The sequence below is a fragment of the Panthera onca genome, chromosome F2, assembly GCF_046562875.1.
Source record: "Panthera onca isolate mPanOnc1 chromosome F2, mPanOnc1 haplotype 2, whole genome shotgun sequence".
Taxonomy (NCBI): domain Eukaryota; kingdom Metazoa; phylum Chordata; class Mammalia; order Carnivora; family Felidae; genus Panthera; species Panthera onca.
In genome coordinates this window covers 17,506,430-17,526,694 of record NC_138356.1, presented here as the reverse complement: position 1 = coordinate 17,526,694, position 20,265 = coordinate 17,506,430, and the positions used below count along the sequence as shown (strand labels likewise).

General features: G+C 38.8%; 1 long non-coding RNA gene and 1 other non-coding gene across 2 annotated transcripts in view; one reads left to right on the top strand and one right to left on the bottom strand.

The window, feature by feature from the left end:
- Nucleotides 1–274: 274 nt before the first annotated feature.
- LOC132664150 (uncharacterized) overlaps nt 275–20,265 on the bottom strand; it is a 28,074-nt gene continuing 8,083 nt past the window's right edge. The window contains exons 2-3 of the long non-coding RNA XR_009603483.3: nt 15,513–18,262; nt 275–918 (exon numbers count right to left, since the gene is read on the bottom strand). This is a non-coding gene — a long non-coding RNA (uncharacterized LOC132664150). The remainder of the gene's footprint in view (nt 919–15,512; nt 18,263–20,265) is intronic.
- Nucleotides 889–994, top strand: LOC132664926 (U6 spliceosomal RNA). Its single transcript, XR_009603915.2, has one exon. It is a non-coding gene; the product is annotated as a U6 spliceosomal RNA (small nuclear RNA).

The following is a 20,265-nucleotide window of genomic DNA, read 5'->3' as shown; positions in this document are numbered from 1 at the left end:
TCTTCCACTTGCACTCACTCTCTCTCTCAAATAAAAATAAATAAAAGTCATCTTTTCTTAAAAAAAAAAAAAAAAAGGAGACCAATAATTAAAGCAACTCTAAACACATCAACCCATCTGGGTTTGCTGATACATAAGCACTTTTCAGTGAATCATCATTGATAGATATGCTTATCTGCCATATATCTGTACCTGATCATTAGAAGCCAGATTATTTTAATTTTTAAATAGAAAACAGCTTAATAACATGAATCTAATTACATATATATAGGCAAAAAGCCTGACATATATCTGTCGAGTAAGAAGAAATGGCATGACTTTGAAAATATTTATTCAAAATAGTACAATATCAAAAATAAAAACTACACTTAAAATTTGCTGATACATATATTAAGCAGAAAGCTCTGGTTTCAGAAACACAGAAATAGTTGCAGGACACACTGAGGGATGAACTGATGTAGGAGAAATGCAAGTTGTACAATAGATATCATCTTCGCAGAGCTCTGCAGCCATGGTATAGGTATGGAGGAGACAGCCGCATTAAACCTGGGTTAGGAAGGTTGAAGAGAAGGACAATGGAGGAGGGGAAGAGAGCCCAAGTGGGGGCCAAGCCATTTACACTTATTAAGGAAAGGAGGAGGCAACAGACAGAAGGATGAGACCAAGAGCAAGGGGGACTTGAACAGGTATAGAGTGAGATTAACAAAAACTTACTACACGCTTACACTATTAATAATAGTTTACATTTGAGGTGCCTGGATGACTCAGTCAGTTAAGCATCCAACTTCAGCTCAGGTCATGATCTCGTGGTCCATGGGTTCTAGCTCGAAGTTAGGCTCTATGCTGACAGCTCGGAGCCTGGAGCCTGCTTCGGATTCTGCGACTCCTGTGCTCGCTTCGGTAGCACGTGTACTAAAACTGAAACAATACAGAGAAGATTAGCCCGCCCCTGTGCAAGGGTGACGTGCAAATTCGGATCCTGTGACTCCCTCTCTCTCTCTTCCCCTCCCCAGCTCCTGGCCTCTCTCTCTCTCTCTCTCAAAAATAAATAAACATTAAAAAATTTTAAAAAATAAATTTTAAAGTACACTATAATTTTTTGGGGTGCCTGGGTGGCTCAGTCGGTTAAGCATCCGACTTCAGCTCAGGTCATGATCACATGGTTCGTGGGTTCGAGCCCCGCATTGGGCTCTGTGCTGAAAGCTCAGAGCCTGGACCCTGCTTCGGGTTCTGTGTCTCCCTTTCTCTCTGCTCCTCCCCTGCTGGTGTGCCCTCTCTCTCTCTCTCTCAAAAATAAATTTAAAAAAAATTTTTTTTAATTTCAGTACACTGTAATTTTAAAGCATTTTTTAAAAGACTATTTTTTAAAGCAGTTTTAGGTTCATAACAACATTGGGCGGAAAGTGTAGAGGTCTTATATAACCCGTCTCCACACATGCACAACCTGCCCCATCAGAGTGGTACATTCATTATCATGGATGAACCTACATTGACATGTCATTATCATCAAAGTCTATGGTTTACATTAGGGTTCACTCTTGTTGCATATTCTGTGGACTTGGACAAATGTATAATAACATGTTTTCACCATTACAGTATCCTACAAAACAGTTTCATTGCCCTGAAATCCTTTGAGCGCTGCCTATTCATCCCTCCCTTCCTCCCAACCCCTGATCTTTTTACTATCTCCATAGTTTTGCCTTTTCAGATTGTCATATGGCTGGAATCATATGGCTTCTTTTACTTAGTGACATGCATTAAAGTCCCCTCCCCCCAATCTTTTCATGGTTTAATAGGTCATTTGTTTTTAGAATTAAATAATTTTCTATTGAGGGGTGCCTGGGTGGCTCAGTTGGTTGAGCGCCCAACTCTTGATTTTGGCTTAGGTCATGATCCCAGAGTCATTGGATCAAGTCCCACATCGGGCTCTGTGCTGAGCATGGAGCCTGCTTAAGTTTCTCTCTCTCTCTCTCTCTCTCTCTCTCTCTCCCCCGCCCTCTCCCCCTCTGCCCCTCTCCCCTGCTCACACACTCTCTTTATCTAAAATAAAAATTAATTAATTTTTATTGTCTGTATGTACTACAGTTTGTCCATTCACCAACTGAAAAACATCCTGGCTGCTTTCAAGTTTTGGCAGTTATGAACAAAGCTGTTATAAATTCCATGTTCAGATTTGTGTGTGTGAACAATACATTTTAACCTTCATAGTCTGAATATAGAACAAGTGTTCTAAGTCAAATCCTAACCAGTCAAATATAACTGGTAGAGTTTATCCTTTGAATATCCTTTGAAACAACAGACAATATGTTACTATGTTAGGAATGAAAAATTCTAAATTGATTTCAACTCATGTTTTGAGGAATGAACTCTCTGTTTTGTCATTTCCCCCTATCTTGTCTCTGCTTCACCCCTTCCCAACCTGGAACACAGTTAGCATGATACAGTGGATCAATGGATGGTGTAGCCATGACTTTTGTGTTGGTTTCTGTTTGACTATTTGAGGCTCTGACGCTTATGAGCAATGCGACTTGCAGCAAGTTACTCAACATCTTTGGGCCTCTTCTGCCTCATCTGTAAAGCAGGGGTTTTTAATAGTGCCTACCTTATGGATGAAATGAGTTTATGTCTATAAACTCTTAGAATAATTACCTGGCACATAAGTGTTTGTCAAATAAAATGAAATATATGTACGTGGATCTCTTGTATGAATGATGGTCTCCCAGGCTTGTATACAATTCTGAATTGTGCTGTTGAGTCAAACTGTCAGGTCTGCAATTTGTTTTTATCCTACTTACAAGCCAACAAGTTAACCTTTACTGTTTTACAGCTGCTGAAAGAAGACATGGAATATCTGAGGAAGAGGGGGAAAAAAACTTTTATAAAAGTTTATTTATTTTGAGAGAGAAAGGAGAGAGAGAAAGAGAGAGAGAGAGTAGGGTCAGGCAGAGAGAGAGAAAGAGAGAGAGAATCCCCAGGCAGGGCTTGAACTCATGAACTGTAAGATCATGACCTGAGCTGAAACCAAGAGTTGTCGCTCAACAGACTGAGCCACCTAGGCAAAAAAAATTTTTTACCCACAGCACAGCATAAACAGCATGAATTGTTTACATTAACTCCTTTTGCCCCAAGTCCCATGGGTGTGATACTAAGAGCCCCAGATAGATGCCACATGTGCAGTGGGTTTGTGTTCATTGGGGGTAACAGTGAGCTTGGGGAGCCCATTGCTTTTCTAGCAAGCAACAAGCTAAGCCAGCTTCTCTTTCCCAGAGGGAGAGGTTACTTCATTCCTCAAGACTGCTTGATGTAGGCGGTCCTGGCTGGCTCAGTCAGTAGGGCCTGCTACTCTTGATCTCAGGGTTTTAAGTTCAAGCCCCAAGTTGGGAGTAGACATAAGTTTTTTAAAAAGGGCAAGAAACCTGGGTAGCTCAGTTGGTTAAATGTCCAACTCTTGGTTTCAGCTCCGGTCATGATCTCACAGTTGTGAGATCAAGCCCCACATCAGGCACCGGGCTGGGTGTGGAGACTTCTTGGGGTTCTTTTTCTCCCTCTCTCTCTCTCTCTCTGCCCTTCCCCTGTTCTCTTTCTCAAAATAAATAAATAAACTTTAAAAAAAAAGGACTGGAGTGCCGATTTCATCTCAGGTCATGATCTCCTGGTTCATGAGTTCGAGCCCAAATTGGGCTCTGTGCTGACAGCTCGGAGCCTGGAGCCTGCTTTGGAGTCTGTGTCTCCCTCTCTCCTCCCCTCCCCTCTCTGAAAAATAAGTAAACATTTAAAAAAATTAAAAAGAAAAAAAGATTGCTTGCTGTAAACACCACCATGAGAAATGGCTTGCGTAAAGTGATATGGTAGAAGGCCTCTACAATGGCCCATAATGATTCTTACCTTCTGGTATTCACTCCTTGGTGTAATCACCTCCAGTTGACTGTGGGCTAGAGTTACTGACTCACTTCTAACTAATTTAATACAGCACAAATGACAGGATATTGCTTCTGACATGAGGTTATAAAAAGACTGTAGCTTCTGTCTTGGGCACCCTCTCATGTTCTCTCTCACTCACTGCGAGGGTAGACAGCATGTTGTGAGCTGCCTTATGGAGACACCTACATGGCAAGGAAAGGATGTCTTTGGCCACAGTAAGAACCTGAGGCCTACCAACAACTCTGTTGAATGAGCTTGGAAGAAGAATCTCCCTTATTCAAGACTGGGGATGACTGCACCCTGGCCAACACCTTGATCTGGAACCAGGGGCACCTAGCTAAGCTATGCCCAGATTCCTAATCAAAAGAAACTGTCAAAAAAAAAAAAAAAAAAAGTTTGTTTTTTAAGCCTCTACATTTTGGAGTAATCGGTTATGTAGTAATAGATATATAATATAAGCTGTATAAGCTGTTAGGGCCTTACATTCTTGGCATACTGTCTAAGACATGAAGGAGTATGAGACACCCACAGATAACCATTCCCAAACAACAGGGTAAAGCTACGAACCAGAAGCAGACAATGCCATCTTTCTAGAAGAGGGCTGACATGTTAAGTGTCCAGTGTGTAGGGAGAGGCAGGCACTGAAACTGGAAAGTAGAATTTGGAAGGAAGCCCTTAGCTGGAACTAGCCTTACCAATCTCAGAGCCAGTTTTTGAAGAATTTTGTTTGCTTGAGGACATAGTGCAGGATAGAAAAAAAGTTTTCTGCTTTGTGCATGCAGTGGGAAGCAAGGTATTCAGTGTCAAATACTGAAATGCCTACTCTGCATTCAGTGAACCAAATTATCTAGTTGTATATTACTCTCTGTACTCATTTGCCTTCTGTTCATCTGAGCCCCTTGTAAACTTTGTTTAAATATTTTCCTGGTCTTATCTGTGCTTAAGGGAATTAGCAAAGGCTTGAGCCACAGTATTAAAGGGGTAACAGTGCCCCCTGGAGGCCAGAGTGGCAATGCCCAGAGGCCACCAGAGGTAGAAGCTAGGATAGGCAAGGGTAATGACAAAGTTCTTTATAAATGTTAAGAAAATATTTGATTAAATTAAAAATCTCTTTGATTCAAAGCTTGTAAGAAGTTAGTATGAAACATTTATAACTAGATGTGGTGATGGATGTTAACTAGATTAGCGTGGTGATCATTTCACAGTATGTACAAATATTGAATCATTATGTTGTAAACGTGAAACTAATATAATGTTATAAAAACCCATTCATTCAAAATTTTAAAAAGAAATAAATTGGTATGGAAGATTTCTTTACGTTTATAAAGAGATTTTGTTTTCAAAGAGAGTTAACTTTATACTCTACATAATGGGGGGCCAGCAGTACTGTTATTAAGAACATGGACTTCGGCACAGACAGGACTTCCTTTTGTTAACTGTGTGTCCTTGACCAAGCTGATAAATCTGAGCCTATTTCTTTTTTCTTTTTTAAGTTTATTTATTTATTTTGAGAGAGAGAGAGTAGGGAGGGGCAGAGAAAGAGAGAGACAGAATCCCAAGCAGGCTTCATGCTGTCAACACAGAGCCTGATACAGGATTCAAACCCATGAACCTTGAGATCATGACCTGAGCTGAGATCAAGAGTTGGATGCTTACTCACTTAACCCACTGAGCCACCCAGGATCTCCTGGGCCTATTTATTCATCTGTAAAACAAAGATAATATCTCATTGGATTATAGTGATAATTAAATGAGTTCATGTATGTAATATCCTTAGCACTTGGTAAGCACTTAGTTTTTGAAAGCTGCTATCACTACCATTACTACTAATACTTCTACTAAGACTACCATTGTATGAATAAGATAAGAGTGTTAAGTACTACTTAATATACTATTCCCCATGCTGGTAATGGAATTTTCAGATAAGGAGAATTTACAGAAGGGGTGCCTGGGTGAACCCTGCATTGGGCTCTGTGCTGACAGCACAGCACAGAGCCTGCTTGGGATTCTCGCTCTCCCTCTCTGCTGCTCCCCATGCTCATGCTCACTCTCAAAATAAGTAAATAAATTTTTAAAAAAATTACTAAAAAAAAGGAATTTACAGAAGACATAAATTAGAATAGAGGAAAGGAAGAATCAATGGGCACTAAAACCTAAGAATATATGTAAACATATGCGAAAAAAAATACAATCTTTTTTTATAATCTCTATCCAATTTCTATCCAATTTAGAGGGCGTTGTTACAAATATCTAATTAACATCACCAGTCTATTGGATAAGTGGTCAAAGGAGATGAAAAAGAGGTTTAACAAGTATGTTATCTAACAACCTACTTCTTGGTTAAGAAATGCAAAGTAAAACAACTTCAGCTCTTATATACCTTTTAAAGTCTCAAATATAAATGAAATATAAAAAGTATGGGTATTAGATGGGGCGCCTGGGTGGCTCAGTTGGTAAGCATCTGACTCTTGGTTTTGGCTCAGGTCATGATCTCATGGTTTGTGAGTTTGAGCCTTGAGTCGGGCTCAGAGCTACTGGTGTGGAGCCGGTTTGGGATTCTCTCTGCCCCTCCCCTGCTCTCCCTCTCTCTCTCTCTCTCAAAATAAATAAATAAACTTAAAAAATGCTTTTAAAAAAAGTATGGGTATTTGAGAAGGCATTGACCATGGAACACAACACATCTGACTTCGCCTCCTACCAGGTGTGAGTGCAGATGTTAATCTCTCTGTACCTCAGTTTCCTTATCTGTCCATATAAGACAGCAATAGCATATTATAGATTCATTGTATTAGATGAAAAGACATGGGAAGCCCAGAGCATAATATGGCTCTTACCAACAGTCTCATCATCCTCGTCATCATTATCTTCATCATTATTACTTCATTTGCTGATATTATTATAGGCAGAATTGGAAAGGAGTCTAGCCCTTCAGGAGATTACTCAGAGCAATGTGTAATAAGAGCCATAAAGTTCCATATACTCTTTAAATCTGTTTTTCCATTTGTGGGAAGAAATTTAAAGAGAAAAAATTACCTGTTTAGAGATGTTTATAGCAAGGCTAATTATGATCCTCAAAGCTTGGGAACAACCTAATGCCCAGAAATGGGGAAGAGTTAAGTAAACAAAGTACAATAATACAAGATACTAAGTACAAAAGGAATATACAAAAATCATAATTTTACTATGTATTAAGAACCATTTCAAAAATATAATGGAAAAATGACACATAATAATCACAACTCTAAAATACCTACAAATTGGGGCGCCTGGGTGGTTCAGTCAGTTAAGCGTCCGACTTCAACTCAGGTCATGATCTCACAGTTCGTGAGCTCCAGTTCCGTGTCGGGCTCTATGCTGACAGCTCAGAGCCTGGAGCCTGCTTTGGATTCTGTGTCTCCCTCTCAAGATCTCTACCCCTTCCCCACTCATGCTCTTTCTCTCATTCTCTCTCTCAAAAATGAATAACATTGAAAAAAAAATACCTAGAAATAAAATTAATAAAAAATATTCAAAACCCATTAAAATTATGTTTTACTGAAGGACATATCGTTTTTTGCAAATGGAGACTCATATATGGATAAGAAACCTCAGTATTTCTTAAGAGTCAATTCTCTCCATATTGATCTATAAATTAAATGTAATTTTTATCAAAATCCCAATGGAGTTTTTTTAATTTAAAAATTGATTCTCTAGTTTCTCTGGAAGAGTAAATGTTTAAAAATAGCTAAGAAGGTTTTGAAAAACAACTGTAACAAAATAAAAATTGGCTTATAAGACACTAAAAGAACTATAAAACTATATAGTAAATAGGGTAGTATGGTACTGATCAGAAAAAAGACAACTAGATCAATGGAATGGAACAGAGTCCAGAAAGTAATCCAGGTTCATACTTACAGGATTTCACATGTGCTCAAGGTGGCATTTCTTTACTTCTCTTTCCTTTTTTTTTTTTCTTTCTTTCTTTCTTTCTTTCTTTTTCTTTTTGATATCTTATTTTTAAGTAATCTCTACATGCAACATGGGGTTTGAACTCACAACCCCCAAGATCCAGAGTTGCATGCTCAACTGCCTGAGCCAGCCAGGTATTCCTCAGGGTGGCATTTCAAATCAGTGGGGGAAGACTAGATAATTCAACATAAACAGCAGAAGGATAATTGGCTTAATTACCCATAAACCATGGGTGATTTAAAAATCTAAATGTAAAAAAACAAAACAATAAAACTATTTGTAAAAAATATATATAGAAAAATGTCTTTACAAACTTTGGGTAGGAAAGAACTTCCTTAGTCTGACACAAAAACCTGGAAGCCATGATGGATTGATGAGATTGTATGATGATTAAACACTTGTAAAGAGTGATGCCTTTCCTTATGGTCATCCTTCTCTCCTTGGAATCCCCAGGGGAGCAATAGCATGGGGTGAGAGATGGGAGTTGGGAGGCAAGTGGAGGGAGTCCAGGAAGGCCACTCAGGAGTCTTTTACTATGCTTTGCTTTGATCCTGAGCATTGCTCCTTGCTCAGATAAGCACAGTATTTCTTTTTTTTTTTTTTTTTTTTTTTATTTTTTTTTTTCATCGTTTTTTTTTTAATTTATTTTTGGGACAGAGAGACAGAGCATGAACGGGGGAGGGGCAGAGAGAGAGGGAGACACAGAATCGGAAACAGGCTCCAGGCTCCGAGCCATCAGCCCAGAGCCCGACGCGGGGCTCGAACTCACGGACCGCGAGATCGTGACCTGGCTGAAGTCGGACGCTTAACCGACTGCGCCACCCAGGCGCCCAAGCACAGTATTTCTAATTTGAAATGGATTTAAATGAAATGAAAACTCTCTTGTATCTTCTGCCAAACACCAACATAACTTTCAAATAGCAAAATAGCAAAAGAGACTATAAAGTTATGAGTGACGCACAGAAAACATTCACAACCTGGGCAACAAGGGGTTATTATTCATCAAATATCAAGTGTTCTTTTAAAATAAGAAAAAGAAAATAAAAAATAAAACTGACCAAGAAAGTGAATAGGTAATTCAGTGAGAAAGGAATACAAGCTGTCAATAAACAAATAAGCATGTGTTCAACCTCACTGCTAATTAGAGAAATGCAAATAAAGCAAGATGGTTTTTTTACCTAGCAGCAGCAGCATATGGAGGGATGGATAGGTGGTGTGAGCAGTCAGCAGAAAGGAGGGTTCAAAATAATTATGAAACATATCATCATGCTAATTCTAAAATATGTCACTGGCAAAATATTCTTCCCTATGGAGACAGGCCACTCACACTGCCTGTGTGTCAGCAGGCCCGTATCAGAACAGCAAAAATGTATAAGAGTGATAGCATCCCATGTTAGTATATGCCCACACACTGTTGGTAGAAGCATACAGCTGTTTTGGATGGCAAATTGGAAGGACTTAATCAATATTTTATTTTATTTTATTTTATTTTATTTTATTTTATTTTAAATATATGAAATTTATTGTCAAATTGGTTTCCATACAACACCCAGTGCTCATCCCAAAAGATGCCCTCTTCAATACCCATCAACCACCCTCCCCTTTCTCCCACCCCCCATCAGCCCTCAGTTTGTTCTCAGTTTTTAAGAGTCTCTTATGCTTTGGCTCTCTCCCACTCTAACCTCTCTTTTTTTTTTTCCTTCCCCTCCCCCATGGGTTCCTGTTAAGTTTCTCAGGATCAATATTTTAAATGTGTATTTCCTTTGACCCAATAATTCCACTTTTTGAATCTAGAGTACTGAAATATCCCTAATATGTCTAAAGATATAAGTACAAAAATTCACATAAACTTTGTAAAGGGGACAATTTGGGACACAACCTAAGTACTAATCACTAGGGGGGTGGTAAATAAATTATGGTACATAGCAGAATTCTCCAGAATGGTTGGCAGACTGGACTAGATAACTCCTCAGATCTCTTACAATTTTCCAATTTTATGACCTTTAGGTTTTTGAGGACAGTTCCAAAAGAGGGGCTTCAAAAATAATTAAACCAATGACATCATTAACAGAATAATCATGCACTCCCTTAAGATAATCATTTAGAAGAGGAAATTAGTATTTTAAAATGTCTGACTGTGATATAATTGTATAGTTAGAGGAGTTGTAAAGATAGTACAGAGTTCCCACATACCCTTTATCCAGTTTTTCCTAATGTCAACATTTTACATAACAATGGTATTGTTGTCAATAACGTTCATGCACTCACAACCTGTTGAATCAACAAAGCCAAAAGAACTAGTGATCTAATTCTATTTACTGCAAGTAATAAGACTCTGCTCCATTGGCAACAGAGGCTAATTATAGCAAAGAAACCAAAGTCATCCTTCTCAGAGAGACTGACATTGAGGTGAAGAAAACATGTAGTTTGGTCACTGCTGCTTCTGTGCATCCTCAGAGTGGAACCAAACTTGGCTTTTATTAATGCTACCTCCAGTTCAACTATTTTTAATTTTCTAATTTCTGAAGTGAAAAAGGCTGAGGTTAGCAAACTGAAGCATTATCTTAATTGCTTTTAAAAACATCTGAGAAACTGCTATTTTCAGATTCTGTTAATTTAATAACATTAGGCAAATCACAGTGAGTAAGCAGGTCAAGAACCTGAGAAGACTGAATGATAAAATTAAAACCTTAAGCACAAGCACTCTTATTTAACAGCTTGGATTATGCGTGCCAAGTGTGGTGAGTGTTGATGGTTCACCAACTGTTTTGTATGCCAGACACTTCAAAGAACATTCCAGAGAGATGGTCTGACTTACTGGAAGTTTGAAGGCTCAAACCCCATATTTTATCCTGCTTTATAAAAATGGTTTTTATTATGAAATATTAGGCATTTTACAGGATTAACTAATCCAGTTTCTACAACAGGTCAATAATAGAAATTTTAAAAAAGGAAAAAAAGAAAAAGAAAAAAAAGAACAAAGCAGTGCCGTGGATGAAGAGACTTAAAAGATTTAACAACCAAATGCATTGTGCAGATCTTATTTAGATTCTGATTTGAACAAACCAACTATAAACAGACATTTTTTGAGACATCAGAGAAATTTTCTAATGGAATTGGCATTAGATGTTAGCAATAAATTGTTAATTTTGTGAATATGGCTTTGTGGTATGTAAGAAAATGTTCATATTTTGGAGGTGGTTCCTTAATATATGAAGGGACAAAATTATATATTTAGAATCTGCTTTTAAATAGTTCAGCAAAGGGGGGCACCTGGGTGTCTCAGTTGGTTAAGTGTCCGACTCTTGATTTCAGCTCAGGTCATGATCTCACGGTTCATGAGTTTGAGCCCCACGTGCGGCTCTGTGCTGACAGCACAGAGCCTGCCTGGGATTCTCTCTCTCCCTTTCTCTCTGCCCCTCCACCCCTACTCGCACACACTCATTTTTCTCTCAAAATAAACAAACAAACAAATAAACTTAAAAAAAAAAGTTCAGCAAAGGAAGAAAAAAAGTAACAGATGAAGTGAATGTCAGCAAACTTAACAATCATTAAGTAATTCCCAAGGTAATGGGATGGGAATTAATTGTATTTATTTATTTATTTATTTATTTATTTATTTATTTATTTTGAGAGAGAAAGAGAGAGAGAGAGCGTATGCACAAGTGGGGTAGGGGCAGAGAGAAAGGGAGAGAGAGAAAATTCCAAGCAGACTCCACACTGTCAGTGCAGAGTCCAGTGCGGGACTCGAACTCACAAATTGTGAGATCATGACCTGAGCAGAAATCAAGAGCCAGATGCTTAATAGACGGAGCCACCCAGGCACCCCTGTACTTTTTTAAATGAAAGTTTAAAATTTTCAAATCAAAAGTTCTCACAAGATACCCACAAAATTTAAATTGGGGGTGGAGTTACAGTTATAACTCTAGACCTTCCAGACCTGTGCAAAGTCTATGATGGTCATCACAAACTGCACAAATGATCTTTTACAAATGAAGTTAAAGTCTGTTTCATTTGCCATTGTGGTTTTAGCAAACTCTCTGACAAGAATGAAACACCCTTTGAGCTCCCCAAAAACCCCCATTTGCTAAAGTTGCTGTGAATGGGATCCCTCCTTCCTCTCTTGATCTCCTGTAGTCATTTCTACCTTCTGGCTAGAGTTACATTTAAAATCATAAATCTAGTCACCTCATTCTCTGCTTAAAACCCTTCAATGGATCCCAGTTTCTGGAATAAAATCAAAAGCTCTAACGTGGCTCATACAGCCTTATGTGAGCTAGCCTGTGTCTCTCCTAAGACCTCTGGGCTACTCACTGATCCCTCCTCACTGGCTTCTTTCAGCTCTTCACTACCAAGTTCTGTTCTGCCCCACGACCTTCCCAGACCCAGTCACCCCTCTTGGAACATCCTCCCCCAACACATCTTCACAGGACACGCCCCCACCATTTTCTCTCTTCTAGAAACAGTTCTTTTCTCCTTTAGCATTTTTCACAATTTATTTGGTTTTATTTATTTCATGTCTGTTTTCCCACTCTTCATGTGTATTCTGTTTATCATAATACAGCCAACAATATTCAATTTTTAGTGAATCAGTTAACAAACATTTCTTCCCAAGCTTCTAGTCCCAGAACTACAGGAATATGGAAATTTAGTTTTGAAATATTAGCGAGAGGGAATTTGGTGAATATTATCCAAAAAAATTGGCTTAAACTTCAGAGGAATTATGGTTGAGGGACTGGGGGAGGGGGTGGGGTAAGGTGAGAATGGTGGTGGGCATTAGAAAGGAGAAATATCAGAGTGTAGCAAGTATCAGAGTGTAGCAAATGATGATCAGGCTGCAGAGCAGCCTTACAAAAGGGAAATGTCAAGGTCACTGTGATTTTTGATGGGTTTGGATTCATAAACTTCCATTTCCCTGTGATGCTTTTTCTGTTCAGTCAGGGCCCTGATTTCCATCCCAGTTCTCTGCGATGAAACACTAACAAGGGTGGGATTAGAGGTGGGATGAAGACAACTGACCAGGGTCTCACTCCTATGCCAGGGAGCGAAAGTTGGTGGAATACACACAAACATGTACAGATCCACAATCACAAGATTTTAGCAAATTTCTTTAAAAATTGAGAGCTCAAGGGGGTACCTGGGTGGCTCAGTTAAACATCTTGATTTTGATTTTGACTCTTGATTTCGGCTGAGGTCATGACCTCATGATTTGTGAGTTCCAGCCCCATATCAGGCTCCGTGCTGACATTGAGGAGCCTGCTTGGGATTCTCTCTCTCTCCCTCTCTCTGTGCCCCTCCCCCACTCATGCTCACTCTCTCTCTCAAAATAAGTAAGTAAAAACAAAATTTTTAAACAAAAATTGAGAGTTCAAGCATACAAAATTTGAATAAGACAGTTAACAAATTTGAGCCAGTGGACTTCTATGTGACTGTACAGCATATGATTATTTAAAAAATGTTAACACTATTTAGTGCTGATAATGTGTCAGGCACGATTGCAAGGGGTTTACAGCTATTGGCTCATTTAAAAAGTACATATTCTTTCTCAGGTTCTATGGAAAAGTTGTAAAAGTGATCATGTACTGATCACAAAGCAAGCCTCAACAAATAATGAAAATTCAAGATCTTTACATCTAATCATATGTAGTAAAAGCACAGAAACATGTAAGACAGCAGGTTCCCTGACAAGGGTAAGGAGAGGCAGAGAGGGAGAGAAGGGGATGGGTGAAGCAGGGAAATATTAGCTCTAATGTTTTATTTGAGACGAAGAAAGGAAAGAAGGAAGGAGGGAAAGAAGAAATGATTGAAGGAAGAAGAAGGGAAATTTCTCTTAAGTGGTCCAAAAATAATCTGCATATGTAATACAGAGAGACAAGGATATGCAAGTGTGGCAAAATATTGACATCTGATAAACGGTGAAAGGTGTGTGGGAACACTTTGTAGTATTTTTTCTATTTTTCTAAAAGTCTGAAATTAAGTTATAATTTCAAAGATTTTATAACAATTATAGTAATGTCAATTTATGGGTAAAGGAGTATCACATTATCTTTTTTTAAGTTTATTTATTCATTTTGAGAGTGAGAGAGAGCGAGAGAGCAAGTGGGGAGGGGCAGAGAGAGAAAGAGAATCCTAAGCAGGCTCCGCACTGTCAGCACAGAGCCCTACATGGGGCTCAAGCCCACGAAACCACGAGATCATGACCTGAGCCAAAACCAAGAGTTGGACATTTAACCAACTGAGCCACCCAGGCATCCCCATGGAAAGACATTTTGATTAAATGTGATAGATGTTAGAAAATATTAGGCAGAGGGATGAAGTGGTAAATTGTACTTTTATAGAATCACTCCACTTTGGTTATTCTATGGAGAATAGAAACTAGTGGGGTGCCTGGGTGGCTCAGTTGCTTGGGCGTCTGACTTCGGCTCAGGTCATGATCTCATGGTTCATAGGTTCAGGCCCCACATCAGGCTCTCTGCTACCAGCACAGAGCCTGCTTGGGATCCTGTCACCCTCTCTCTCTCTCTCTCTCAAAATAAATAAATAAACTTGAAAAAAAATAGAAAATAGAGAACTAAATAAAAGCAGGAAAACCAATTAGGAGGCTATTGCAGTATTCCAGATAACAAATAATAATAATGGTAATGTGGTGAGAGCATTTGGGATTTTTTTGTTTTTGTTTTTGTTTTTTTTAGAGAGAGAGTGAGTGGGGAGGGACAGAGAGAGGGAGAGACAGAATCCCAAGAAGACTGTGCACTGTCAGCGCAGAGCCTGACTCAGGGCTTGAACTCACGAACCGTGAGTGACCTGAGCTGAAATCAAGAGTTGGAGGCGTAACCGACTGAGCCACCCAGGTGCTCTACATTATCTTTTTTACCTTTTAAGTATTTAATAATTAAAAGAGAAAAAGAAAACAATTAAAATCAAGCATAGCAAATTGTCTGTAAGAGGAACCCCTGATGTCAGAAGAGACAAGTCTGTTGTTCCCCCACAGAACACTGCCTTTGAGTGACCTGAAATAAGGAGTTGTCAGGGGGCTCTGCGAGCAGAAGGGGCTGAGGGCTTGGTCCCCACTCTCCTCTGCAGCTGCTGGCCCTATGCAGGGAACGACCTGCCTGACTCTTCAGCCCTGGCTCCACATCCTGTTTATCTACATCTGGCAGTTTTTTTCTATGACAGGATAAATAGATTAATAAACATTAAGACACACCTAAACTTGTTGACCCATCATTCAATTTCTGTGCATGTATGCCAATGATGTTGTTACTATTTATAGGATGCTCACTGTAAACAAAGCACGGCCCTGGATATAGTAGAAAAGTATAAAAATAAATACAAGATGTAGCCAAATGCTCACTCCAAACCCACAACGTGACAGAGAAAGGAAAGGCATGGGTGCCTACATGTGCCAGAGGTTATACCTTCATTTTTGCTGCCTCATTTAATTTCCATACCAATTCCGTGAAATAGATTTTATTATTCCTATTTTATGCATAAGAAAGTTGAGAGAAGTCATTAAATAGCCCAAATTACACAAGCACTAAGTAACAAAGTTTAGGCCTGTCCGATTCCAAAGTCCATGCTCTTTCCACATCACCATGTTTATAAAAGTCACAGAAACATACATACTGTAAAATTTCACTTACTCAACAGTCTTGGGGATGAGTCATGCTGGACGGATGAGTAAGTAAAAGGCCATTCTCTAGGCAACACTGTTCAAAGCCTTCTAAGGTTAGAGCAGAGAACACTGTAGAAGCCTCTGGGGAAGAGGATTTTCTTCCTTGCATTTCTTTTCTGTCTTGGGCTTCTGGCATTTGAAGCCCAGGACACCTGGTGTCTGACATGTAGCTCCTGCAGAAGATGCCCGAAAATTCTTTTTTCCTTTTTGCTCTCTCAAAGTACAAATGAGACAGACTGGCAATTCAGAAATAATTTTAGTACGTACAACAGGAGAACAAAACAAGAAATATTTACAGAAAATACAACTAGTGTAAAAACAGTTGAATTTCCAAAGCACAGTTTTCTGATACAGATTGGGTTGGGCACCCACCCAGTCCTGAAAATTACAACACTGTCCCTTGGTCCCGAAGGGTGGTGTGGCTCTACAGGTCTGTTTCTCATCTCCTTTCTCAGCGTTTTGCTATCTCCTGGTCAGGCACCTTTCAGTATTTATCTTGTCCTTAGTCCTAGAAATGGGTCTAATAATTCATTCTATTCCTTCCATATATAACCACCCTGAATTTTAAGTTCCTCACCTTTATAATAAAAGGGAATACAAATAAATATCTGAGATCAAATAGAGAGATCATGTAGGTATGTGGTACATAATGAACACTCCTAAGTTATTTTTCTTCTCTTCCCCATCTCTGCACATGTGCATCATCATCATCATCCTGACAATAATAGCTGATGGTTGAGCATTTACTATGTCACAGGCACTGTTCTAAGCATTTTTCATGTCAATTAGTTTAATCCTCACCACAATCTTATGAGGTAGCTACAATGACCACTTCATTTTAATGAAAACACTTTCATTGAAAAGCTGGGACTCAGTCTAACCAGTTGAGTTCCAGAACTAGTGCTTCTAACTACTGCACTACACCACACACACAAGGGACTCCTGTGTTGAAAGTTAGCCATATGGACCTTCAGATCCCTCCCCTCACTTTGCCTACAAGTTGACGCCAGAGCAAGAAGAAATAGAATACAGGGAACATAAAAAAGAGCCTACAAGTGTATCCACTCATATATAGTGATATAATTTACGATTAAAGGTGCAGCAACTTTATAATAAATATATAAATATAATGTTTGAATTCTTAGACCAGGCATTTAGGACTTCCAAAATCAACTTAAAAAACATGTGTAAAGGTAGATTCATTTGGGGAGAAACATTACCAAGCATAAGTAACTTTGGAAAGGAAGGAATTTCATGTTGGAGGAAGTTGTGGTTTTTTTTTTACGTTTTTATTTATTTATTTTGAGAGAGACAGAGAAAGAGTGAGTGGAGGAGGGGCAGAGAGAAAAGGAGAGAGAATCCCAAGCAGGCTCTGCCCTGTTCCTGTTTGGCCCAGAGCCCAACACAGGGTTTGAATTCACAAACCATGAGATCATGACCCTACCCGAAATCAAGAGTCAGGCGTCCAACCGACTGAGTCATCCAGGCACGCCAGGCGGAAGTTTTCTGCTTGTTGTTTATTTTAATGTCAGTTAAACTACATTAAAACAATTGCTTATCAGTAAATAGTGAATATTTTCCCGTATCATTAGGATAGTGATTAAGAATAAGGGTTAAGAGCAGACATGGGTTGAATTCCAACAATACTTCACTAGCTGTTTGAGCTGTTTTCTCTTCTATGAATGGGAGTGATACCTATCACCTAGGGATATTGTGAGACTTAAGACAATACAATTAAGGTGACTGGTACAGTGCCAGATTTGTAACAAGTACTCAATAAGGTAGTTTTCTTTTTATAACATCACTATAATGGCTAATGAGTATTCCATCTGATGGCTGTGCCAGGGTCCATTTAACCAGTCCCACACTGTTAAAAATCTGGAACATCTTCAATACTATTAATAAACAACAGCAAAACTTTCCCATACATTTCTGGTTATTTCTTTAGGGTTAAATCTTACAAGTGATTTAGTCAATCAAAGAATATCCACATTGTAAACTTGTGACACACATTATCATATTATCAACCAGTATATAGTTTTACTAAGTTATTCAGAAATAATTTTAGTTCAGGGGCGCCTGGGTGGCTCAGTCGGTTGAGCGACCGACTTCAGCTCAGGTCACGATCTCGCGGTCCGTGAGTTCGAGCCCCGCGTCGGGCTCTGGGCTGATGGCTCAGAGCCTGGAGCCTGCTTCCGATTCTGTGTCTCCCTCTCTCTCTGCCCCTCCCTCGTTCATGCTCTGTCTCTCTCTCTCTCAAAAATAAATAAACGTTAAAAAAAAATTTTAAAGAAATAATTTTAGTTCAAATATATATTGAAGGGACTTAATCAACTCTTGCCAACAACAGACATTTAAAAGAAATATCCTAATTTTATGGGTCTCCCCAAATCTCATGTTGTTATTTATTAGATGTTTCAATTTCTTTTGTTAAATTATAAAGGTCCTAGGCTCCATAAATTAAAGTATGAGACTGGCAGAAAAATAACTGAGATAGGCAAACGTTTTAATGTAGCATGTTACAGATGGGGTATTTCAAGCCATTCATGAGGGGGTGAGTTTTTCCAATGGTTTTCAAAGTACACCCTTTGGGGAGGGTGGAAAAGGGGGTAAGTACTGCTGGCAAGTTGGAATAATTCTCATTCATTCCCATTTCAATCACATTGGTCTGTTTTACATATTGAACTTATTGGTAAATTGATCTGGAGGATTCTGGACCTGAAAACAAAACCAAAAACATATTTAATGCAAGGTTTTGGGACAACCGGTATTTTGCAATATAAAATAAGTAAATAAAATCATTTGAATCTTTCCCTCACATCCTATGCAAAAATACATGTCAGCTGGATTAAAACACTAAATGGAAAACACCTCCATAATTACCAGAGAATATGGGAGAGCATTAACTCCTTTTTAAGCATACCGATGAAAGTGGAGGCCATAATGAGAGGCACTATTTCTCTGTGTTGGTTTTTCCTAAAAATATGTGCCTCTGACAGATTCAAATGTTTTTGTGGCTAACAAAGTGCAGAAATGCTACATATCGATAATACTGCCAGGGTGGCTTAGGGTATTAACATCCCTGTTATCTCTATCAGCACACCCAGATTACCCCAAAATGTACACTGTAAACAAAATAATGTTCAAAATGAAAAATGTAATACATTCTAGTATCTTAAGCTGCTAGCAGACTCTTGCCATTAAACCCTTCCTCTCCCTAGACATTTTGGAGGCATCACTGCTTTTTCTCTGGAGTCACAGTGTCATTAGCATAGAAAGGCTCTGAAAGTCCTCAGTAGAAAAACTAACTTTATTTACTCATTGTTTACTAAACTTACTTCACTGTAGAACCCTCCCCTCAACATGATACCCATTAATATCCATAGAATTTGTGGACACACTTAGCAAATGCCAGGCTGAAAATTAATATATGAATGGGAAAATGCTAGGCAAGAGGGGTCATGAAAGACACTCTGTCCATTTATTGCTATTTTACCAATGTCCAAATTGAGGCACTCTCCAATGTTGTGATCTGCTGACACCTAGTGCTGATGCTTTAATTTAGTACATGCATACATAATTTTCAATACTTTCCTGTCCACCTAAATAAAAACCCCTGCTTGCAGACTGCCTTGGATTTATATTCTTGTACATCATAACTTATAACACACTTATATATTGGAATATTATGCAAGGATTTATGTAAATAATCTAAAGGACTAAGAAAGTATGTCACCTTGTATTTTTGCTCTTCTCTTACCCATTCACATGTCTTATGAGACTATACATATAAAAAAATGTAATGCTTATTCTGACTCTTTATGTCATACCCACGAAAGGAACTGAATTAGACTGTGTTTAGGAGATAGAGCCAGAAGGTTCAGACAGAGAGATCAGGCCATTCTACAAAAACTCAAGATTGTTACCGGGATGAGGATAAAGTGTTTCTTTCAGTAAACCCTTGAACTTCACTTTCTTTTACCCCCAAAGTACCCTTTGAGTTCTAAGTAAAGGGAAAATAAAAGGAAGAAGGAAAAGTAATAAAACTGCAGTGATAAGTATTCTCCTGCTCCACAGACATTGGTTATTTGGTCCAGCCATTTAAAATTAATGTTAGTTTGAATTGCAAGCTGTTAGGCTTACGAAGATTAAGATGCAACTTCTGATCTATATTAAATGCGTCTCTATATGTTTACTTTAATAATGTCAATGCAAATGACACTTGTTTGTACAAATACACTGTATTAATATCTTCCAGGTTTCCTGATGCTAGTTTGAGAAGATTAGATCACATATTTCAATAAAAATTCTAGTGCTACAAAATCCTGGAATGCCAATTTTGAGGCTCACCTGATAACTGTAAAGTGGTCATTCATAAGATAGGGTTAGTATTTTTGAGTATTTGACATTCTTTTTTTTAAGTAAGCTCTATACCCAACACGGGGTGTGAACTCAGGACCTCAAGATCAAGAGTCACATGCTCTACCAGCTGAGCCAATCAGGCATCCCCCCTTTAAGTATGACATCTTAGTTAAGTAGTATCAAATCTGAGTATTGCTGGAAACCATAAAGCAATTCCTTACTGTGAGAGGGGCGCCTGGGTGGCTCAATTGGTTGGGTGTCCAACTTTGGCTTAGGTCAAGATCTCGCAGTCCATGGGGTTGAGCTCCATGTCATGGAGCTGTTAGCTCAGAGCCTGGAGAGCTGTTAGTCTGAGCTGT